The sequence below is a fragment of the Muscardinus avellanarius genome, assembly GCF_963383645.1.
Source record: "Muscardinus avellanarius genome assembly, chromosome: X".
Taxonomy (NCBI): Eukaryota; Metazoa; Chordata; class Mammalia; order Rodentia; family Gliridae; genus Muscardinus; species Muscardinus avellanarius.
The window spans coordinates 12,280,938-12,292,167 of record NC_137792.1 but is presented as its reverse complement, the minus strand read 5'-3'; positions in this window follow the sequence as shown (position 1 = coordinate 12,292,167).

Here is an 11,230-nt window from a genome sequence, read left to right as displayed (position 1 = left end):
TAGGCCGGGGATGTGGCTCAGTGGTACAGTGTTTGCCTAGCATGCATATGAGCCTGGACTCATTCCCCAGTACTGCATAAAAAAGTCAATTAGTAGCCGGATGTGGTGGCACACACTTGTAATTCCAGTTGGGAGGCTGAAACAGGTGGATTGTAGGTTCAAGGACAGCCTCCGCAAGTTATGAGACTCTCATCAACCTAGTGAGACTCTGTTTCAAAATAAAAATAAAATAGGGCTGGAGGTATAGCTCAGAGGTAGAATGCCCTTGAGTTTATTCCCAAACACCAAAAACCACACAAAAAATGGCAATGAAAGACTGATTTGCAAAATGATAAGAGGAAGAAGAAAGTTGAATATCCTTAATATGTTATCATCTTACAAATCATTATAATTTAAACAACCCAAGATAAAACAAGCAAATAGATATATTAAGTTCTTTTATAAAAGAACTTCAGTTATCTAAAAAAACTTATGAAATGCTGCCCAAGTCACTAGTTTAGTCACTTAAAAACAAACAAGAAATCCTTATTAACATATCATATTGGCAATGATAAAAGTAACATACAAATATCTAGTGCTCTCTCATTGATATGGGAAATTGTGAATTCCCATTCACAGTACATAGGAATATAAAGGTTTCTAAAGAATAATATGGACACAAGTATCAACATTTTAAATGCATAAATACCATTCAAATAAAAAATTCTACTTCTATAGGTTTATCTGAAGGAAATTATCATACTACAGAGGATGGTATATTATCCCTGGGCATGACAGTGCATGCCTATAATCTCAGTTCACAATAGATTAAAACAGAGGATCCCAAGTTTGAGGCCAGCCTCAGCAAATTAGCCAGAACCTCCTAACCTAGAGAGATCCTGTTTCAAAACAAAACAAGAAAAGGGGACTAAGGGTATAGCACAGAGGTAAAATGACCCTCAATTCAATCCCCAATACCACACAGAAAGGAAGACGGTATATTCTCTCAATAAAAAAGTCTTTCACAAAACTAAAAAATGAGCAAACTGTTCTACATTTTACCTGTTGTTTAAGAAATTCACTAGTAGTTACCTATTTAAAAGGAGAGCTTCCAAACTTGTAAATAACCTAAAAATAAGATTGTCTTGTGCCCAATTTTAATTTGTTCTTATAAAACAGCAGAATAGCATTGTACATACTTGTAATTTCAGTACTTGGGAGGCTAAGATAGGAGGACAGCAGATTCAAAGCCAGTCTTAGCAACTTAGCAAAACCCTGTTTCAAAAATAAAACAGGGCTGGGATATAGCTCGGAGGTAGAATGCCCCTGGATTCAATTACCAGTATCAAAAAGGAAAAAAGAAAAACACCAGAATAACTTTGTTATCCTAATAAAAGCCACAAATGTCTCCTCACTTTCTTCTTAGAGTTCTTCTCTCAATAACAATGCTCGGCACATCAGGGATCTCAGACTGCTGCTCCAGATTTCCTCTTTAAAACTGATACAAATGGGATGTTTTCTTGATCATGTGAAATGAAATCACAATCTTTACCAATCAGCTGTTTATATAAACATTCTGTTTCCCAACTACAGATTCACCCATTTCCAAACGCACACTGACCTGGATATACTTTCACGTGTGTGACACTGCTACGTACTCAGGATCATCCATCTAAGAATTTGGGGTGCAAATTGCATAATTCCATGTATAAAGCTGAATTTAAATAAACAAATGTATACTCATAAATATGTAAACAGAAAATGTTTTGCTTATCTCTTAAAAGTGGGATTTTGAAGGATTCTGCTTCCCTCTTCAATTTCCCTCAATTACCTGATTTTCATACACTGAGCTTGTATCATTAGGGGTGGGTTAGCAAGCTGTCTTACTTAGAGGAAATATTCTCTTGCCACCTATCCCACTTCCAGAACCATGTGGCATCTCACCTTTTGCCCACACAGCTTCTGCAGGCCCCACCACCCTCTCCCAGCACCCAGGTGCAACACCTCAGCTGCTTCCTAGGCTGCAAGTTGCCTATTTCCTGTTACTGGTTCAGCAAGCTGACCGAAGCATATGAGCTCTCAGCAGCAGCCTTGCAATTCCCAAGGCTCCTTCACCCCAACTTAGCTCACTGATCCTAGTACCTTGCAGTTTTAACTCAACAGACAAAGAATGTCAGCTTATTCTTCCTAAAAATAAGCATTTGGGCATCTCTTTCTTCTCCCCGACCCGTATATATCCTCACACCATACTCCAGGTCTCTGCAGTAGCCTCTGCCCCCTTGTTCTCATCTCTCCCTCAATCCTTACTCTCCTGCCAAAGATATTGTACTATTCTCTGACCAAGTGCAAACCAATAGTTCTCTCAAACTTGAGCTCACTGTGATCACCTAGAAGGGGCTTGTTAAACCCCAGATTTCTGGATTCCCCAGGGTTTCCAGATCAGTAGGACTAGAATGGGACCCAAGAAATGACATATCTGACAAGTTTCCGGAGGATGCTGATGCAGCTGGTCTGGAGACTATGCTCTGAGAACCAATTGATATAGAATTTACTTTCCTGCTTCATGAATCCCTCAAGCAATTAGTTATCTTCACCTGGCATATACTACATAATAAAAATCCTTCCAAAATTCACCTTGTATACTTGCCCCTCCCATGCAGCCTTACAGGGACACTGTCCCTTTCTGCAACCCAAAAATAATGTGATATGGAAGCCCCATAACAACTTACTTACAATTCTAATAACAACTGTAGTTGGATTTTACTATTATGTGTTTCCTATCCCCATTAGACAAGATTATGAGGTGAGGAAACAACTGTTGGTAATCTTCTACCTAGAAATTCCCAGGACAGAATAATGCAAATACCAAGAATTTAGTTCAAACTAAACTTATCAATTTATTAGGCTGAACTAGGATGAATTAAACTGTCAGAAGGTACTGGGATACATCACAATAAATGTTCTTGCTCTTTTATTCTGTTATATACTTTACATCATAAGTCCCCAAGTACTTGCTAATGAAATCAACAAGAGGTAAAGTATACTAACTCCGATAGCAGAAATAAACAGGAAGCCAACATTCAACACAATTTACAAAGGTAGAGACAAGTTTCTTCAAAGATCATGTGTCTTCAAAGTCAATCAAGATTGCCAAAGGAGAGATAGAATAGTTTTCTTATTCTTTTAAAGCCATCTGAATGATATTATTTTGCAGTTTGTGTTATTGCATTATTTTCAGATTTATTTGTAAATATCTCAAAGGTTTGTGACATGTAGTGATTAATGACTTACCTTAAACAGGCTTGGGGGAAACAAACACTCAGTAAAAATGCATACATGACAAACTTTAATCTTCTGCGGTGTCAGAAACAAAGCAACATAAATTGGTTCAGCTACTCTAGAGAAATTTTAGCATTCATCACATATGATATGGCCTAGCCATTTTCCTCTTACATGCCCAAGAGAAATTAAACTAGCTTCCCACCAAAAGACTTGTACAAAAACATTCATAGCAGTTTTATTTGTATTGTCCCAAACCAATAAACTATTTAATCATTAACAAGAAAATGGATAAAGTGTGTTTTACAACACAATAAAAGGGAAAAAATAAAAAAGATTTAGGAAATTCTTGCTTTAATCATTTGAAACCACACTCATTAAATGGGAAATAAATCCATGGAAGTTAATGGTTCATGTGTTTCCATCTACAATGTCCAATTATATCTTCCTTGAGAAATTACACATTGTAGAGTAAATTACTAATTTGAAAGTTTTAATTGTGATGCATCCTGCCAAACCACTGTCTTCTAACATAATTGGGGCCTCCTTAAATCCCACATGATAAGTAAGTGGTAACAACCTAGGGAAACTTCATACATTTTTCAGTGCAAGGGAATTTGCTTTTTAAAACCCTCTGTAAAAAAATAATACAGGGCCGGGCGTGGTGGCGCACGCTTGTAACCCCCGCACTTGGGAGGCAGAGACAGGAGGATCGCGCAGGTTCAAAGCCAGCCTTGCTGACTTAAGAGACCCTGTTTCCAAATAAAAATATAAAATAGGTCTGGGAATGTAGCCTGGAGAAGGCCCCTGGGTTCCACTCCCAATACCACCAAAAAAAAAGAAAGAATACAGGGATATACATTGAGGAAAGCTAACTATATGGGTATTCATTGCTTTACTGTTCCAGGTCCTGGTAAAACCAAAGATAAGTTACCTGGCCCTCTTAAAGGAAGAAATACAAATAATAATAATGCCAAGAAGTAACTAAAAAATTTCCAACCCTGCAGGTACAACTGTGGAACCACATTCTAGACCAATGCCACCTAAAGTATACTATGATCATGCAATGTTCTGTATATGTACTGTATGATATAGTAACTAGTCAAATGTGGCTTTGGGACACATGAATTCTGGCTAGTGAAACTTAATCTTTTATGTAATTTCAGCTTCAATTTAATGTCTTTTTTTTCTTTTATGATGGTACTGAAGATTGAACCTAGAGACATTCTACCTCTAAGTCATACCCCTAGGCCTAGATTATTATTATTTCTTTTTTTTTTTTTTTGGTGGTACTGAGGATGGAACCTTCTACCTCTGGGCTACACTCCCAGACCTATTTTTTATAGTTTATTTGGAAACAGGGTCTCTTAAGCCAGCGAGGATGGCTTCAAACCTGCACGAACCTCCTGTCTCCACCTCCCACCACCTCCTAAGCACGGGGATTACAAGTGTGCACCACCACACCTGGCTAGATTTTTTTTTTTTTTTTTTGGCGGATCTGGGGATGGAACTCAGGGGCATTCAACCCCCGAGCTACACCCCCTGCCCTATTTTTTATTCTTTATTTTTTTGAGACCAGGTCTCACTGAATTGCACAGGGCCTCACTAAGTAGCTGAGGCTGTCCGCGAACAGCGATCCCCCAGGTCTCAGCCTCTTGAATGCTGGGATTACAAGCGTGCGCCACCACGCCTGGCTTAGATTTTTTTTTTTAAACAGTATCTAGCTAAGTTGCTAAAGCTGGCCTCAAACCTGTGATCCTCCTGTCTGAACCTCTGAAGTACTATATTTACAGGTATGTGCCATCATGCCTGCTTACTGTCTAATTTAATTAATTAATATTTAAGTAGCCCCATTTGGTTAGAAGCTACCATATTTGTGAACATAATTCTATATATACTTCTATCATAATACTTACCATTGACATATGCTATAGTTTCCCTGTTATATACTTCAACTAGTGGTAAACAAGATACATTATATAGCTATTAAAGGGAAAATTTTAAAACCCCATTAAACATACATTTGATGATATAGACTCTTCTGGACTTCATAAATGCTAAAACAGGGAGGAAACTGCACCTTAAAGTGGAAGAAATCCAGGAGCTGTGGTTTCTAGGCGTCTTCTCCTCAAAGATGAACAGCCTGTGAAAAAAGACTCTGACTACAATAGGTCCACGCCTATAATAATAGCACAGAGAAAATAGTCAAGAAACATTTGCATAATAAAATGTCAAAATAAGTATTTCTCTCCCCCACTAATATTCTTTTAGGGACGGTACTAGGAATTGAACCAAGAGGCATTCTACCTCTGAGTTACATCTCTGCCTTATTTTTTTTTAATTCTGAAATAGGATCTCAGTAGATGCTGAAGGTCTCACTATATTGCTGAGGCCAGCTTTGAGAATCTGCAATTCTCCTATCTCAGCCTCCCAAGCATTGACATTACAGCCATTTGCCACCACACTCAGCCTCCGCTGATATTCTAAGAACACAGGACTGGATCTGAGTATCTGTATTTCTGGTACCTAAAAAGTGCTTAGAACACAATTTACACTAAATATCTGGGGGGTTATTCAGTGTGCAATAATGAGAGTGAGAAGAATGGTGCAGCTGCAGATATCATTTTGAAGACAGGAGAACTTGCTGACTGACCATGGAATTGAAAAGCAAACTCATATCATGAACAGAAAAATGGAAAGCCTAGAATAGGAGCCAAGTGTGGGGAAAAGAAGTTAAATTTAAGAGGATGGTATGCGGCACCTACTACTTAGAAAAAAGGAATACTAGATACTTTAAGAGATACAAACATGCAACTTGCCCTCAGGAAGTTACAGACCAGTAAAAGATATGTTATGTATATAATGAAGAGTGGTGCAAGAGGGCTATTTGTGAAGTGTGGGTGTGCAGAGCAAGAAAGCATACTTCCAGAAACATAAGGATAGGCTTAGAACAGCAAAGCAAGGGAAGAAAAGGGGGAAGGATGGCCAAAGGCAGATTGTTTAAGAAAACAATGATATTTCAGAGGACAGAGGCTAGAAATACAAGTAGGAAAACCAGGAGTCTGTGACAGAAAAGAAAGGACATGTGTTTGAAGGGAATCTGGACTGTCAAATGTGATAAATCAATAATTACCTGCCTAAAAACCCAATCGTCATTATCATTCTCAGTCCATTTAGGGCCTATTCATTCTCAAACCCTCTTGGATTCATCCAGGCTTTAATTAATCTCTCCTCCCCAAACAGTCCCACTGTACTAATAATATATTGTTCACAAACAAGAACAAACTCAAGGCATTGTAGCTACAGCACAGTATCTTAGACCTTGATATATAATATATTCAATAAAGTATAATTATGCTAAAATATGTTCTTGACTGAACTGATAGGTAATGACAGCTTATTTTTCTAGGTCCCATCAATGAAAACTACATCCCAGCAACACTAGGTTGAACCATCTGTTCAAATCAACTGAACAACTTTCTTTCAATTTCTTGAGTTGGCAGCATTATGTACAAAGCTCCTCAGAGGAAGACCTTATAAAAAAGACACACAGGTTAATTAACTCCACATTCCATGTGCTAAAATAAAGATACACATGCCCAGAAGAGGTAGAAACCATAGGGCTAGTAAGAATGGAGGGACCTCTAGTTGAACAGAGTGATTTTCTTCAAGCATTCTGAACAACAGTTATCTTCTATAAGATTGCAAAATAATGTGTTATTCTGGGAAAATGGACCTTTTAAAAACTGTAAAATGCATTACAAAAGCACATTTGCACTGTGCACTCAAGCCTTATTGGCCTGCAGCACTTGCTTAGATAACCTGACTTAAACCAACACCCTCCCCATTACCTCTGTGAAACAGACCAGCTGAAGTCAACAGAGCCAATGTTCTTGGTTACCAGTAACGATTCAGCTTCATAGTTCTGCTTCCTTAAATTCAGCTGGATATTTAGCATCCAGTCAGTAACATTTCTTCCCTAAAACAGTCTCTCAATTCCTCTTGTAATAATCATGATGTTTTCCAATTAAATATTATGCAAAACAATTAAAAGAGAATTGTCCTTTAGGTAAAAACATTGGATGCTTTGCCAACATTCAACAAAGACTCATCACTTAAAAAATATGGCTGTCAAGTTAGATATTAGTTTATGAGACCCTGCCTCATAACTAATATGATGTAGGGATATAGTGTGTAGAGCACACCTCGGTTCAATCCCACTGTAAATAAAAATCTATCAATAAATAAAATGCATGAGAGAACTATAAAATTTATAATTCTGCCCTAGTTTCGTAGGTTACCTAAGTTATTGCTTTACTTTCATGAAATCAACAGGACCTAATGCAAGAAGGGGTATGGTTTGTATAGTAGAATGAAAAAGACCTTCGGTCAGTTGAAAAGGCCTTAGATTTATGTAAAATACTGGAGAAACATTTGCTTTATGGCAAAATAGATATATATGCATCCTTATATAATTATGTAGAACTTTACCAATTTTAAAATTAACTTTCAAATTATTTGCAATACATCAAGTAAGGGGATTCCCCATTTAAAAAAAAAACACTGCATCCTTTTGTGTGTATATGTGAATGTGCAGGCACAGGCATGTGCATTCCTGTGCATTACTGGGGATTGAATCCAGGGCATTCTACCTCTGAACTACACTCCCAGCCCAATTTTATTTTTAATTTTGAAACAGGGTCTCACTAAGTTGCTAGGGTTGGCATCAAACTATGATTCTCCAGTCTCAGACTCCCAAGAAGATATGCACCACCACACCACACACATCCTGCATCCTTAATAGTATTTCTTCCAAGTCTCTGCTCAAAGGCCACTGTTTAAGAAGATCCCCAAAGTGCTAATAATACCCTCAATGGGTGCTAGACTGTTACTGTTTTTAACCTCAGACCATTTATAGAAACCAAATTTATTATGAATAATGAAATTCTATTTTCATTTTTTATCTCAATTCTCAAAAAGTAAAGCATAATTGGACTGGGGATGTGGCTCAATGGAAGAAAGCTTACACACAACACCCTGGGTTTTATACCCATCACTAGAAAAAGAAGAAGAAGGAGGAGGAGGAGGAGGAGGACGACTTCCGGGAAGATGGCCATGGAGAAAAGCGGGGCTTACAAGCCCCGCTAACAACCAATCTCTATTACCACAAAATCCGCGCCTTTCATAGCCAGAAAACACCATCAGCAGAGAAACAAAAAATGTAATTACAAGGGACAGAGAAAAAGAGGGCTGGAAAAACAAGACACCAGAAAGAAACCAGACCGCAGTGCTGCAGCCGGAACTGCGGCACAAAGCGGCGGGCGCCATCTTCCCTTGCAGGCCCAGGCCCCAGAGAAGAATGGGACTCAGAATGAGCTCAGAGCCACAGAGGAGATATGCCGGCCTCACACCTGAGGACGCGACAGCAGCGCCTTACTGCCAGCGGCAGTGGCGAATTCACCGGACAGCACAAGACCAACGCACTCAACAGCCCACCAGGCTCCAGAGAGGAGCGGCGGACAGCGAGCCGAGGTGAGCCACTGCGGAACAGCTGGGCGGGATTCGGCAGATTTCTTGGTGCAGGGAGCATCTAAAGCTCCCAGGGGCCGGGCTCAGCACACCCTGCAGGGACTCAGAGCAGAGCTCAAAAACAGAAAAGAAATACGCCAGCCTCACGGCCGAGGGCGTGGCAGCAGCACCATAATGCCACTAGCAGCAGCAGCAGCAGCAGCGAATTCACTGAGTCCACTACAGCTCCATCACCGCACTCAACAACAGTGAGTCAAATTGCGGCCCCTGGAGGAGAAATCCCAGTACTGTACTCCCAGGGACTTGACCCAGTAGGGAAGTGGCAGTGGCAGAGATATCACACCATAGGAGAATGCCCAACCTGGCACCCCCCATGGTCAAAAGCAGCCTCGATTGACTCCCTGGGTCTGAGACTCTGAGATACAACCTAGTAAAGGAGTAGTGGGGACCGAGATACCACAGACTCGAGATCTAGAGCACCTTAAGTGAAGTCGTAGTGACCCAAGGGAAGAACCCAGAGAAGGCACAAACTTCCTAAATCATAGGAAAGAGGAATAACAATGGAGCAATGAATACCCACAACCCCACAACATCAGAACCCGATAAAACAGAAATTCAGAGATTTCTAGAAGATCAAATCAGGAAAATAACTGTAGAAATAATAGAGGTGCTTCAAAAAGAACTCAGAGAGAGCCAAAAAAGAGATAAAGGATGCAATTAATGAAGTAAAGGCCTCAATTCAAAGCACAAACAACCGATTAGACCACATGGAGAACAGAATCTCGCTCTTAGAAGATGATCACTCCAAAAATGAACGCATAGTTTCTAAATTAGAAAAAAAAATCCGACAGCAGGAATCTGACAATGAAGAAATATGGGCCCATTTTAAGAGAGCTAACCTAAGAATAATTGGAATAGAGGAGGGAAAAGAAGGTGAAACCAAAGGGATCAACAATCTCTTCAAGGAAGTAATAGCAAAAAATTTTCCAAACAGAGCAAGAGGTCGATACACAGGTCCAGGAAACTTATAGAACTCCCTTTAGACAGGATCGGAGAAGAGGATCCCCAAGCCACATAACTGTCAAAATGATCAATGTGGAAGCCAAGCAGAGAATCTTAAAGGCAACAAAAACAAAGGGCCAAGAGACATTCAGAGGCAAACCAATTAGAATCACTCCAGACTTCCCAAACCAAGTCATGAGAGCCAGAAGGGCTTGGAGTAACATATTCCAAACTCTGAAAGAAAACAACTTCCAGCCAAAATTTTCCTACCCAGCAAAACTTTCTATCAAATTAGAAGGAGAAATAAAAAGCTTCCATGACAAACAGAAACTGAAGAAATTTATGTCTTCAAAACCAGCGCTAGAGAAAATACTCAAAGAGATGAACTACAAAGAAGAAATAGGTAACACACACCAGAACCAGAGAAACAATATTTTCCATCCAACAGACAACTAAGATTGGTTATCTGTGGAGATTCATTATTTATGTTAGTTTTTTACCTATCTCTAAATGGTATTGTTTGCCTTTATTGTTGTTAATTTTTAGGATTTCTAGTTGGGATATTAATATACCTTCAGATATAGCATTTGGAAATATTTTATCCCATTCTATTAGTAACTTTTAACTCTGTTTACATTGTCTTTGGATATACAATATATTTTTTATTTTTTAGGGAGTTTGTATACTCTTCTGTTGCCTGTGCCATTGAAATCATATCCAAGAAATCACTGCCAATTTCAATGTTGTGAGGTTTTATGACCCAGATTTTCTCCTAAAAGTTTATAGTCTTAAGATTTATATTTAGGTCTTTTATCTATTTTGAGTTAATATTTGTATATGGTGTTAGGTAAGGGTCCAATTTTATTCTTTTTCATGTAGTTGTAATTTTTCAACAATATTTAGTTAAAAGATTATTTCCTCCACCAAATGTTCGTGGAAACCTTGTCAAAAATAACTTGACAATATTGGAAGAATTTATCTCTAGGCTTTTATTTAACTCCAATGATTTAATATATCTGCCTTTAGAACAGTACTACACTGTTTCAATAATTGTAGCTTTATATGGTTTGAAATCAGAAAATATACATCTTCTAGGTTTATTCTTTTTCGAGATCATTTTGGGTATCTAGAGTCCATATTCCATATTAGGATAGATTTTTTCTGAAAAATAAATAAATAAATGTATGATAGTTTCACCTAAAAAAAGAAAAAAATATTCTCTGGTAAGAAAGAAAGCAAAAAGAAATATTGAAATGTTATCTTTAAGTAATCAAAAGCTTGGTATCAAACAAATGAAACTGTTACGTGGCATTATCATCGCTAATATTGGATAAATTGCTATAATACTAGATGTCAACCACTAAGCCAATCATGGGAAGGAGGGATAGGGAGGGAACGGGGTGGGAATTGGGTAGGAGCTAACTGGGCGATGTGTGCATGT